We start from the raw sequence: 13535 nt of genomic DNA, 5'->3' as shown, positions 1-13535 counted from the left end.
CATCTCACAGCAACAAGGCTGGCATTAATCCAAAAAACACAAAAGAATAAATGTTGGAGAGGCTGCGGAGAGATTGGAACTCTCATACACTGCTGGTGGGAATGTAAAATGGTACAACCACTTTGGAAATCTATCTGGCGTTATCTTAAACAGTTAGAAATAGAACTACCATACAACCCAGAAATCCCACTCCTCGGAATATACCCTAGAGAAATAAGAGCCTTTACATGAACAGATATATGCACACCCATGTTTATTGCAGCTCTTTTTACAATAGCAAAAAGCTGGAAGCAACCAAGGTGTCCATCAACGGATGAATGGGTAAATAAATTGTGGTATATTCACACAATGGAATACTACACATCGATAAAGAACAGTGATGAATCTGTGAAACATTTCATAACATGGAGGAACCTGGAAGGCATTATGCTGAGCGAAATTAGTCAGAGGCAAAAGGACAAATATTGTATAAGACCACTATTATAAGATCTTGAGAAATAGTAAAAACTGAGAAGAAGACATACTTTTGTGGTTACAAAGGGGGGAGGGAGGGAGGGAGGGAGAGGGTTTTTTTATTGATTAATCAGTAGATAAGAACTGCTTTGGGTGAAGGGAAAGACAACACTCAATACATGGAAGGTCAGCTCAATTGGACTGGACCAAAAGCAAAGAAGTTTCCGGGATAAAATGAATGCTTCAAAGGTCAGCGGAGCAGGGGCGGGGGTCTGGGGAACATGGTTTGAGGGGACTTCTAAGTCAATTGGCAAAATATTTCTAGTACGAAAACATTCTGCATCCCACTTTGAAATGTGGCGTCTGGGGTCTTAAATGCTAACAAGCGGCCATCCAAGATGCATCAGTTGGTCTCAACCCACCTGGAGCAAAGGAAAATGAAGAACACCAAGGTCACATGACAACTAAGAGCCCAAGAGACAGAAAGGGCCACATGAACCAGAGACCTACATCATCCTGAGACCAGAAGAACTAGTTGGTGCCCGGCCACAATCGATGACTGCCCTGACAGGGAGCACAATAGAGAACTCCTGAGGGAGCAGGAGATCAGTGGGACGCAGACCCCAAATTCTCATAAAAAGACCATACTTAATGGTCTGACTGAGACTAGAGGAATCCCGGCGGCCATGCTCCCCAGACCTTCTGTTGGCACAGGACCGGAACCATCCCCGAAGACAACTCATCAGACATGAAAGGGACTGGTCAGCGGGTGGGAGAGAGATGCTGATGAAGAGTGAGCTAATTATATCAGGTGGTCACTTGAGAGTGTGTTGGCAACTCTTGTCTGGAGGGGGGATGGGAGGATAGAGAGAGAGGGAAGCTGGCAAAATTGTCATGAAAGGAGAGACTGAAAAGGCTGACAATAGGGGGAGAGCAAGTGGGAGTACGGAGTAAGATGTATGTAAACTTATATGTGACAGACTGGTTGGATTTGTAAATGTTCACTTGAAGCTTAATGAAAGTTAATTAAAAAAAAAAAGATTGAAGTCAAGGATTTCATTTTACTTGGATCCACAATCAACAGCCATGGAAGCAGCAGTCAAGAAATCAAAAGACGCATTGCATTGGGTAAATCTGTTGCAAAGGACCTCTTCAAAGTGTTGAAGAGCAACTATGTCACCTTGAAGACAAAGGTGCGTCTGACCCAAGCCATGGTATTTTCAATTGCATCATATGCCTGTGAAAGCTGGACAATAAATAAGGAAGACCAAAGAAGAATTGATGCCTTTAAATTGTGGTGTTGGGGAATAATATTGAATATACTGCCAAAAGAATGAACAAATCTGTTTTAGAAGTACAACCAGAATGCTCCTTAGAAGCAAGGATGGCGAGACCGCATCTTACATACTTTGGTCATGTTGTCAGGAGGGATTAGTCCCTGGAGACGGACATCATGCTTGGCACAGTACAGGGTCAGCAGAAAAGAGGAAGACCCTCAACGAGGTGGATTGACACAGTGGTTGCAACAATGAGCTCCAGCATAACAACAATCATAAGGATGGCTCAGGACTGGGCAGTGTTTCGTTACGTTGTGCATAGCGTCGCTATGATTCGGAACTGACTCAATGGCACCTAAAACAACAACTATGTATATAGATATAAAATGGAGCTAAAATGTGGGCTCAAGAGATAAACATACTATATTCAGTAGGTGTTTCACGTGAATCTGCCTCAAAAGCTACGTATTTCCAAACAACTTTCAAACTGAAGGTTACATTTTGTGTGCATGTGCGTCCATTGGTGTATATGTTACTTTTTAAGTTGTTTTTATTCCCCTAGAACTTTGTTTACTAAAATTATTATGTAATGATGCTGCCTGTGCTTCTTTTATGACAAAGGCCAAAGTTAAACAGCAAGTAAGAAAATTATCTCCTTGTGTAGTTATATAACTCATTAATAGCGTATGAAACTTGAAAAATTGTATTAATTTTATTGAATTCTATGGTAAATGCCCTTGATGTTTACTCTGCTATTAAGTAATCTTTTTAAGAGAAGAAATTCTAGCCCATGACTATACTACCCCTCTATGTAAACAGATCCAACGTATTGAAAAGATTGCAAAACTCAAATTCCCCACAACTTTTTACCAATCAGGATTAAGCGAAAGCATTTTGACAAAAAGCCCCCTAGGAGGCTATTAGGAAAATGCAGTAAGGCTGTTTCTGAAACTTTCTTCCTATAGCTAGGCTAATTGTATTTGGCCCTCTGAGGCAACAAGAATTGCCGTCAAAAAAAAAAAAACCTGATAACAAAGATGTTTCCTGCATCTATGTTGACAAACAAAAGAAATCAGACAATGAGCATCTGGATGGGCATTTAATGCTGAATTGTTTCAAAACATTTGTGTGTGTGTGTACATTTCTTGAGAATTTTCCAAAATTACATATGTTCTGCATCTATGTTTCAGGAACTCACCTGAGTTTACCCTAAGGATGTCATGTCTGGGCCTCCAGGAATCATTCATCAAGGAGAAATGAGCTTCCCAGAAAGGCTCATCCTAGGAAAAAAGTGGAAACCCTGGTGGGGTAGTGGTTAAATGCTACGGTTGCTAACCAAGAGGTCAGCAGTTCAGATCCGCCAGGGGCTCCTTGGAAACTCTATGGGGCAGTTCTACTCTGTTCTATAGGGTCGCTATGAGTCAGAATCGACTTGAGGGCAGGGGGGTTGGTTTTTTGGTAAGTAAAAAGTAAAAGCGCTTATCCCAAGTACAGAAATGTGTCCGAGGGAAAACAGTTCACAATCAGGGAAATACTGCATAATCTGCATCCTCTGGTTGTGCTCTAGCCTCCCCTGGTGCCGCCTGGGAGTAGCAGGAAAAGAAAATAGAAAGATTGCCAACGTCTGTTTAAGACAGTGAGGCAGACCTTAAATATAGACACAAAGCAGAACAATATGACTATTGTGTCTGTCTGAGTCCAACCAAGAGAGAGAAATAACACGGTAATTTGACCAGGGAAGCTTAATATTAACAAAATAACAGAAATCAACAATCAATATATTATTCAACAAAGAACAAGGACAAGTCAAAACAAAACTCAGTAAGGATACTTTCTGCTCAGAACCCTCTAATAGCTTTCCACCTCATTTAGTATGAAAACCAATGTACATATAAGAACCCAGGAAGTCCTAATCAAATGCTCTAATACCAACCACAGCCACCATTTTGACCTCACATCTCCTTCTCCTGTGGGTCACTCTGCTCCAGTTACACTGGCCACCTTCCTTTTATTTATTAATTTTTGCTCCAAACTACTCCAAGAGTGCTCTTAAATCAGGGATTTGGGACTTTTAGTATTTGTTAATTTCTCTCTGCCTGGGGCACTATTATTCAAAATATTATAAATCTTGCTTAAATGCCATTTTAATGAAGAAGACTTCCATGACATCCTTACATTAAATGACAATACCCTTTGTCCTTATCTATTACCTCCCCCCAAATTATTATTGCTCCTCCAAGGGAAGGAATTTGCTTTATTTACTCCTGTATTTTCTGTACCTTAAACAATGAGTGCTATTTATAAAACATAGCAAAACATCTACGGCTACGAGTTGGAGTGGTAGAGGTCATGGTCTAGAAGACATAAACTTTATCTCTTTTTATACAAGCAATGTGCCCCACTGTAAGCTTTCAACAAACATTTGAAATAGCATAAATGAATGAATAAATGAATCAGTTAAAACAACATTTATTACTACCTTGCTATGACTTAAAGAATTTTTGTTAGTGCTGATAATGCAAAAAAGAATAAGCTGCTCTTGCCCTGGGGCTTACTTGTTTAGACAAATCACGATGAAGAAAGGGTAGTCAAAACAATACACTTGCGGTTGGAGAAAACGTAACACAGAATATGCCATAGTCTGGAGTTCATGAAGACTCACCGTAGAGAATAATCACTGTGCTCAATCCTGAACAAACAATCAGATTTACCAAAGGAAAGTGGGGTGTTAAGATACTCCAGGCAGAAAGAAGAGCATAAATAAAATACAGGCAATCCCTGGGTTACGAATGTACAACTTAAGCATACAACCCGTAGTTATGAACCAACTCCCATAAGGCCTGTTATATTACAAATTCAGGATACATACAACGGTTCATAATAACAAACAGGAGCTACTTTATAACATGTACATCTCCTCACATCTCCTTCTCCTGTGGGTCACTCTGCTCCAGTTGCACTGGCCATCTTCCTTTTATTTATTAGTTTTTGCCCCAAGAGTGCTCTTAAATCAGGGATTTGAGACTATTATTATTATTGCATTATGTTAAAGATATTTTAGTGTATTTGGAAGTGTATCTTTAATTTTTTTCATGTATAGAAAGGTACACTATATACTAAGACAACATTTGACTAACTGATATTAGAGCCCTAACTGTTCTGATTTACACACAAATTTGACTTGAGGACGTATTTAGGAATGGAACTTCTTTGTAAAACTCATTCGTAATCCAGGGACTGCCTGTATTGAAACATGAAATACCTGATTTTTGAGGCTGGCTGAAACTAGAAGTTTTATACTCCATAGACTGTGAGAAGACGAATATTAGCCTTTCCTTTTACCTTATAGCTCTCCCATTCAAATCTGTTTCTTAAAATTACATCTACAGATTGGTAGCAGCTCACATTTTAAGATTATTCTGGGTACTAGTCAAGAAGGTGATTGACCCCATTATCAAGGTGAACAATTTCAAGTTACCATATTTCTGCTTCTTACATTTCTTACATAATCATGATGTTGGCATACACCAATCTTTTGCTGAGTTTCTGAACCTTTATTTTTCACTTTCTCAGCTTCAGGATGCCTCATGCCTAAATTTGTGAATCTATTAGAATGCATGACTATAGAATTTGTAATCCTCTCCTGTCTGGTTGAATTCCTACATAGAGAATTGTCACTTTTCATAAGTGTATGATGCAGCCATCAAAACGGTAATGCTCCTTTCATGTTGAAGATACAGCACCAGAAATATGGTAAAATTCTGGCATAGAAGATAAACAGACTGGAGTAATCTTATTGAATGAAATAATTGTATTATTAGGGCTTTCCAAAAGAGTAAATAGACCATGACAATTTAATGTAGATTGTTAGTATTAATTATGTGTGCTTACTTCTGGATTAGGGTGGATGGAGTTAGGGGTCTGGAAGTATTAAGAGATCAAATTGATCACTGGATTACAGAGGTAAGGTCCCTTTTTTAATAGGCTCTCTAAAACAATACCAAAATCTTCTTCGCAATTAAAAAAAAAAAAACCTGTTGTCAGTTAACATTATTGAAAAAATAAATAGCCCTTATTCAGCCCACTTACGGTAGACAAAAAGTAAAAAAAAAAATAGCATTGTCAATAAATGATCTAGTATTCTCATATCAAATTGGAAATTTTTTTGTGTTTTCCTACAATTTACGTATGTTGATTTAGAGATTATTTTCCCAAGATGTAAGGATAAGATCAAATAGATGTAATTTACCAGTGTAGTATATAATACTATGATCCTTTCCAACAGGAACCAATTTATATTTCAATTATTTCTCTCCAAAATTTATATTAAGACATTTTTCCCATTTAAATATGCAACTAATTTTTTTACTGAAAACAGCAAAAATATAGACACAGTCATGTATCTATTTATGAGAATATTTAAAACATGGTATGGATACAACCACAGTGCTACATTACATGAGGTAGAGTTCCCATTGCTGTCAAATCTATTCTGACTCAGGGCAACCCCATGTGCTACAAAATAGAACTGCACTTAGTAGGGCTTTTCTTGGTTGTAATCTTTATGGAAACATATTGCCAGGCCTTCTTCTGCAGTGCTGCTGGGTGTATTCAATCTGCCATCTTTTTAGGCCAGTAGTCAAGCACAAACCATTTGCACCACCCCGGGACCTATGCTCTTGTTGGTCCATATAACTATTTTTTGCAATTTTCCAACTGTTTCACTTTCAAGTCTCTGAGAGATGTGAAATGTAGTTTATTGCAGCTCTAAAATACCCTCTCACTGGCAACTAGACACTATGTTAATATGACTTAATTACCCAGAGCTACAATAGAAGCAAGATGTCATAACATGGAAAAATTCTCTTCCATTTACTTAATATATATTTGGAAGCCTAATGGGTCCCACTTACACTGACCCATTAGTAATATTTTATAAAATGTAGAGAGTTGTTAATTTAATGTTCTGATTGCACTCTGCATATTGCTCACAATATCGACAGCATTTCATTCTGTCCTGATTTCTGTGTATTTCTCTTTAGAGCTATAGTGATTCACAATGGACTCCCCGCTCATTTAATTTTCATGGTAAGTTGCATATTTTAGAAAAACACTTCAGTGAAATCTGTTAAACCTAATATACAGTGGATGAAAGAGGAAGAAAATAATGGAAATACAATAAAATTAAACACACACACACACAACTAATACTGGGTTTTTTAAATATGCCACTACCATGATGTATAACAGAAAAATAAAAATTCTCCGTAAGAAATGCCACTGTCATTGATACCTCTCTGGTCTTTCAAGTATTTTCCAAAATACTTTCAAAGAGTCCATTTCAATCAAAATGAATTTTCTTTACTCAGTAATAATGGTATTGATAAAACCATGAATTTGTCAGAGAATTTTAGTCCAGGTTATGAATTAAGTCTAAAAAAAATATACAAATATAAATATAAAGGAGTGGCAAATATGATATTACTCATAAGTTTAACCTATGATATTATAACCCTCTACATTTTTTTTACATGGGTTAGTTCCTTAAGGGAACAACAACAACAAAAAGACATAAATTATATTCTTATTGAACATATTTCTCTCTATTATAGACAGCATGGTTGCATTTATTTTACTCGTGAACAATAACATGCTCATGAATCTATCAAGCTAAAGCAAGAAGCCTACATTACATCTGAGCAAACTTATCCCTCTGTCAGGGCAGGCACCAAGGTGAAACCAGTGAGGTAAATGAAGCACTTGCTGTGGGTGCAAAATTTAAGAGGCTGTCAAAATACTCAGTAATCAAGATACATAATATTTTAATGCAAATATTTTTTAAAGATCAAGTGTAATGAAACACATCCATGATAAGAAAAGAACCACAAATTTAAAACAGGCTCAGTAGTACTGATTTTTCCTTTGCTCTCTCTATGTTGTTGCAATCACTATGAACGAAGTAGGGAGCTATGTTAAGGACCCTCAAGACACTGTTATTTTGTGAGACTGTAAATTTTGATATTTAATATATAGAATTAATAATAACTGGTCAACTTTCTCTTACCTGAACTTAAGACTATTTATAGGGTAGGCATGGGGGTTATGACAGGGCCAGCTGCCTAACTGATTATCTATTTTCAGGCATGCTTTTGATGTTTTTCCAAAGGAAGTGAGGTATTATTCCAAACAGTAATCTAGGTACTTAGGCTATAGGTGGGAAGAGTCGATCGTGTTGAGAATGATTATTGGGGTGGAGGAGTATATTAGGATAGAAGAAGGAAATGGCAAAAATAGCAACTTCAAAGTCTGAGGACACACTGAGCCTATGAAAACGCATGATTTTCCTTTGATAGAAAATTCATTACTCGTGGAGGTATTAAAGCCAAGGAAAATTGTCAGCTATTTAGAAGCATACTATGTATTTAATAGAGCTGAGGTAAAATCAAGTTTCTTTTTATTGTCTGTCTGTTTGCCTATCTACCTATCGCAAATTTATAACCACGTTCAAGTATTTGAGGAATGGAATATCTCTCCATCTTCTTACTTAAGTAACGGAGAAGATAATTAAGAGTTCTTTACGATGTGATTATAAATATTTAAATATTATATAAATTAAAAATTAAATAGATTTTTTAAAATTTCTTTTTTGAGGAATTTCTCTGGCAGCAGAGATAGATTTGTGGAACAGTGCTGGGGATGGTTCAGAGGAGAATGAGAAAAAAACAGATTAGTGGCTCAGTCTTTTTGAGTTTAGACACCACCCAGACCCAGTGCCGTCGAGTCAAGTTACTTATAAATTAAATTTTGGAAGCAAAGAAAAACTTTTTAGAGACCACAAATTTTTTGACAGGTAACTGAAGGGTTTTCGTCTCTTTTTCCTATAGATAACTGACAGAAAATATTTGCCAGAATTATTACATAAAATACATAATGCCCAGTTAAATTTGAATTTTAGATAATAACGTTTTAGTATAATTATGCTTCAAATTACTATTTATCTGAAATTAAAATGTAATGGGCACCCTATATTTTACCTGGCTTTTGGGTCCCTATGAGTCAGAATCAATTTGACAATGCAATTTTTTTTTTTTAATCCTTTTTTTTTTTTTTTTTACTCTAAGGAGCCCTGGTGGCACAGTGGTTAAAACGCTCAGGTGCTAGCCACAAAGTTTGCCCTTGGAACCCACCAACTGCATCACTGGGAGAAAGATGTGGCAGCCTGCTTCTGTGAAAATTTACAGCCTTGGCAACCCTATGGGGAAGTTCTACTCTGTCTATAGCGTCGCTATGAGTCAAAACTGACTCTACAGCAATGTTTTGTTTTGGGGTTTTTTTTTTTTTTTGGTTATTCTAATCTATTGTTTCATCAGGTTCTTGATCTGTGTGTTTCACTTTCTAAGTGCTTATCTATCACACCATTAATTCCAAATGAATACCTGCACATGTTTTCCTGCTCTCCTTGTGGCTTAACAGCACTCCTGCTCACCTATTCCTGTTCTATGTTGTTGTTGTTGTTAGGTGCCATAAAGTCAGTTTGAGTCAATTCCGACTCATAGTGACCCTATAGGACAGAGTAGAGCTGCCCCATGGGGTTTCCAAGGAGCAACTGGTGGATTTGAATTGCCAACCTTTTGGTTAGCAGCCTAGCTCTTAGCCTCTGTGTCACCATGGCTCCCCTGTTCTGATAGCTGGTTATAATCCCACAGATTGAGAGCCTTCACCTGGAAATAGGGATGCATTAATTCAGTGTTAACATTTTTTCTCATTAATCCCCTACTGAGAAGTCTTTTTAGACATTTTTTTTTTCTAATCACTCACCTGACTCATGAAATTTAAACATTTTTTTTTTTATATATATACACCATATATCTGTTTTATACTGTAGCCCTTTAAAGGGCCAGAAACCATTGTAATATCTAATTTTTTTTTGCACTCCAAGAACCAATTATTGTTCTCTTTGGGAGCAATATTGTCCCTGTAGAGAATGTATACCTCAACCCCAGAAGATAGCCTCACCCTGTACTCTTCAGTAACTCTGTCTCGATAGCAAATACTTCATATTTCTGCAGGAAAAAAAGGCATAAACTCACATCTCATCCATACTGACATTTTTATAAAAGTAATTGTATACTTTAGTTTTGTGCAGCAAATTTTACATATGCGACATACCTGAGGCTTCTCTAATAGGTCATTCCTGCAGAAAGCCAAGGCCCATGAAAAGAAGATGGCCTACAGGTGTCATGATTCAGAAAATGTTTATTCGAACGTCCTAATCCTAAATTATAATTTTCTTTGGAAAGCTTTGAACATTCAACTTGTTTTTTATTAATGCACTTAGATTTCAAAATGTAATTGGAAAAACCTGCATTTTCAAAATAACAGTTTATATGAATAACATGTATTCATGTATCATTATTACTAGTGACACATGTATTAATCAGCTTGCCATATGCTGGCACAGCTACAACGGTTGATCCAAATCTCCACAGATTTTTCTTTCTTTGCTCAGAGATATTATTTAAAGTAGGAGCAGAGTGCCACGATGTTCTATAATAGGGCATGGTATAAAGTCAGCATATGCTGTCTAATATTTCTTGGCAAGACTGGCACATATTTAGTTATTTATGAGGCATCTTAAATTAGCTTATCCTTTTGTTTTTTTTTTTTTTTAGTTTGCTTTGAGTTGTGTCAGGTTTCAATGGCCTTGAAACAGGCAGAACATAGATTCTTCCCAATTATAGTTACATCATCAGTATAAAATTTAATAGCATCATATCTTTCTCTGTTGTGGACACATATTATTTCTCTTGCTGACCTCTTGCCTACTTACAACTGCTTCATTACTATTTCACTTATGCTTAAATTGAAATCATTTTGCACTCCCTCCACATGCTTGACAAAATCCATAAGAAACTTCCCAGTTCTTCAGCCTCAGTTGGACATGTAACATTAAGAATTGCTTGATCACGTAACCAGGAATGACTGGGGATAAGGATAAGTGTAAGCTAGCCAAGCCTGAAATAATAACAATGTGATACTTTGGTGTCCTTCTTAAACAGTCTATCCAGCCATTCTACAAAAAAGCAATGAGGATCCAATGAAGGCTCAGGTACAAAGCCAAGAGTCTAGCTTGAAAGGGTAGAAAAAGCTGTGAGTTGGCTGCTAAGCTACTATCACAATGAAAAATAAAGACATACCAAGTCATTGGGGGAAAAATCTGCATTCCCATTACAACATGTGCATTGTAACTTGATTTTCTTGTGTTTATGACTAGTAAAAAACTTAGAAGTTGTTAGGGTTTTTTTGAGTTTTCTTTTCTGGTTAACAATTGACCAGCTGAGGACTGGAAGATAGCAACAGAATGGGCTCTGAGAAGACATACAATGCAAGAGGAGGTAAGCAGACAAGTAGGCAATGATATCCTGACTAATAAAAACAACTGGAACCTCATGGAAACCCTGGTGGTGTAGTGGTTAAGAGCTATGGCTGCCAACCAAAAGGTTGGCAGTTCAAATCCACCAGGCCTTCCTTGGAAACCCTATGGGGCAGTTCTACTCTGTCCTATGAAGTTGTTATGAGTTGGAATCGACTCAACGACAATGGGTTTTGGGAGGAACCTTATGCACACAATATCACAGAGAAACAATTTCAATATTAGGTATATGGTTTGAAACAGATAGATTTATTAACAGATCTCAGGACACTTAATGTTGGAGTTAGGAATCCATTTATTGGAAGTGAGTTGCAAGGAGGCTAGCAAAACTAATACTAGAATTCAGAACTTATAATGCTAAGTAAGTGATTTATTCATTCTTTTATTCACCACATATTTTTGAATGGCTACTAAAAGCCTTTCAGCCACTCATCTGTCAGTTTGTCATACTATGATGGCTTGTGCATTGCTGAAATGCTAGAAGCTATACCACTGGTATTTCAAATATCAGCAGGGTCACCCATTGGAAAGGTTTCAGCAGAGCTTCCAGACTAAGACACAGCAGGAAGAAGGACCTGGAGATCTACTTCTAAAACAAATTGGCCATTGAAAACACCAGAACACTGTCTGATATATTGCTGGAAGATGAGCCCCTCAGGTTGAAGGTACTCAAAATTCTTTGCTGAAAATGAAGAGGACTTGAAGCACTTACTGCTGAAGATCAAAGACTACAGCCTCAGTATGGATTACACCTCAACATAAAGAAAACAAAAATTCTTACAAGTGGACCAATAAACAACATCATGATAAATGGAGAAAATATTGAATTTGTCTAGAACTCCATTTTACTTGTATCTACATTCAAAGACCATGGAAGCAGCAGTCAAGAAAGCAAACAATGTATTGCTTTGAGGAAATCTGCTGCAAAAGGTCTCTTTAAACTGTTGAAAAGCAAAGATGACCTTTTAGGACTAAGGTGTACTTGACCCAAGCCATGGTGTTTTCAATCGGCTCATATGCATGTGAAAGCTGGACAATGAATGAGGAAGACTGAAGAAGAATTGATGCCTTTGACTTATTGTGTTGGCAAAGAATGATGAATATACCATGGACTACCAGAATAACAACCAATCTGTCTTGAAAGACGTACAGCCAGAATGCTCATTAGAAACAAGGATGGTGAGACTTTGTCTCACATACATTGGATATGTTATCAGGAGGGACCAGTCCCTGGAGAAGGACATTATGCTTGGTGTCTTAGTCATCTAAGGCTGCCTTATCAGAAATACCATAGATGGCTTTTACAAAGAGAAATTTATTTCCTCATGGTAAAGTAGGCTAAAAGTCCAAATTCAAGGCGTCAGCTCCAGGGGAAGGCTTTCTCTCTCTGTAGGCTCTGGAAGAAAGTCTTTGTTCTCAATCTTCCCATGGTCAAGTAGCTTCTCAGACACAGGTACTCCAGGTCCAAAGGATGCGCTCCGCTCCTGGTGCTGCTTTCGTGGTGGTATGAAGTCCCCAACTCTCTGCTTGCTTCCCTTTCCTTTTATCTCTTGAGAGATAAAAAGTGGTGCAGGCCACACCCCAGGGAAACTCCCTTTACCTTGGATCAGGGAGGTGACCTGAGTAAGGGTGGTGTTACAATCCCACCCTAATCTTCTCAACATAAAATTACAATCACAAAATGGAGGACTACCACAGGATACTGGGAAACATGGCCTAACCAAGTTGATACACATATTTTGGGGGGACACAATTCAATCCATGATGCTTGGTAAAGTAGAGGGTCAGCAAAAAAGAGGAAGACCCTCAATGAAATGGATTGGCCCAGTGGCTGCAACAATGGGCTCAAACACAGTACTGATTTTGAGGATGACATGGGACCTGGCAGTGTTTCGTTCTGTTATACATAGGGTCGCTATGAGCAGAAATCGACTCGATGTCACCTAACAGCAACTAAAAGTCAGGCATGGTCTAATTGCTTATGACATCATGGTTAACTTTAGATGTAATACGTACAACAGAAACAGATGTTGACTGCATGCAACTGATAAGACCGGGTATTTGAAAAGGAGAGTAAAACAAAGATCCCGTTTTTAGACAGCAGTGTAGGATCTCAAAAGCAAAGAATAGGTCTAGCTATTTAAACTCTGGTGCAGTGTCAGGGAGAATAATTTTTGCTAAGTCATTTAAGCATAATTTGGAATTTGCAAGGCTTAATTCTGCACAAAGGTCTGGATTCTTTAACTTAATGTGAGGAATAACATTAATCCCTGTTCTCCTCACTCTTACCCGATTGGTCATCTAGGAAAAAGGAATTTGTCCAACTGTGTGCTAATAACAAGCTCTGGAAAAAAAAAAAAAAAAAGCCCATT

At 37.5% G+C, this 13535-nt stretch overlaps 1 long non-coding RNA gene across 17 annotated transcripts in view; it reads right to left on the bottom strand.

Annotated features, from left to right (window-relative positions):
• Positions 1-1252: 1252 nt before the first annotated feature.
• LOC111750919 (uncharacterized) overlaps positions 1253-13535 on the bottom strand; it is a 204536-nt gene continuing 192253 nt past the window's right edge. For 6 of the 17 annotated variants that reach the window (XR_010319363.1, XR_010319358.1, XR_010319364.1 and 3 more), the window contains one exon: positions 1254-7493. This is a non-coding gene — a long non-coding RNA (uncharacterized LOC111750919). Of the gene's footprint in view, positions 7494-9746; positions 9794-9972; positions 10006-13535 lie in introns of those variants that run through there. The other 11 variants (XR_010319355.1, XR_010319349.1, XR_010319362.1 and 8 more) reach the window with 5 other exon arrangements.

The sequence above is a fragment of the Loxodonta africana genome, chromosome 25, assembly GCF_030014295.1.
Source record: "Loxodonta africana isolate mLoxAfr1 chromosome 25, mLoxAfr1.hap2, whole genome shotgun sequence".
Classification (NCBI taxonomy): Eukaryota; Metazoa; Chordata; class Mammalia; order Proboscidea; family Elephantidae; genus Loxodonta; species Loxodonta africana.
This window is presented reverse-complemented; position numbering and strand designations above follow the sequence as displayed.